Source organism: Montipora capricornis, chromosome 3 (assembly GCF_036669925.1).
Source record: "Montipora capricornis isolate CH-2021 chromosome 3, ASM3666992v2, whole genome shotgun sequence".
Taxonomy (NCBI): domain Eukaryota; kingdom Metazoa; phylum Cnidaria; class Anthozoa; order Scleractinia; family Acroporidae; genus Montipora; species Montipora capricornis.
Window position 1 is genome coordinate 899,813 of NC_090885.1, and position 545 is coordinate 900,357.

Consider the following 545-nt stretch of genomic DNA (forward strand, 5'->3'; position numbering starts at 1 on the left):
TTTAATTTTATGAAAGAAAATTTGAAGAAAGAAGTTTTTAACAATTACAATCGACAAGTTTAAAAAGGTCAAATTTGTATCTCTGGAAATGTTAATAAATGAAGGCGAACTTTAACTGTTGTAAAAGCCCTCTGGTATATGCCGCTTCCTTGTAAAACCCATATAGAATAAAACCTTGGCTATTGAACTAAGTTACTGGAAAGTTTTAGCTCTGGGAATTCAATACAGTTCTCACACTAAAGTAAGCAATTTGAGTATCTGAGTAAATAAAACGTATGCAAATTAGACGGCCCGCTGAATGAATTCATATTTTTAACGCAAAGTTTTGTTGAACGAACAACTTACCATTGCTTGTTGTGAGAGAAGTTAAATCCATCTCTTAATCTGTTTGTGGCAACTCATCCATAACTGATTTCGACCAAAATGTGTCCAGCAACTTCAGCGCTTGAGCTATCTAAACACTTACCACGCAGCAGGGTTATGCTTTGGTCCGAAAATAACATACAATGATGAAAATTAACCACTGCTCAAACCACACAGTTAAC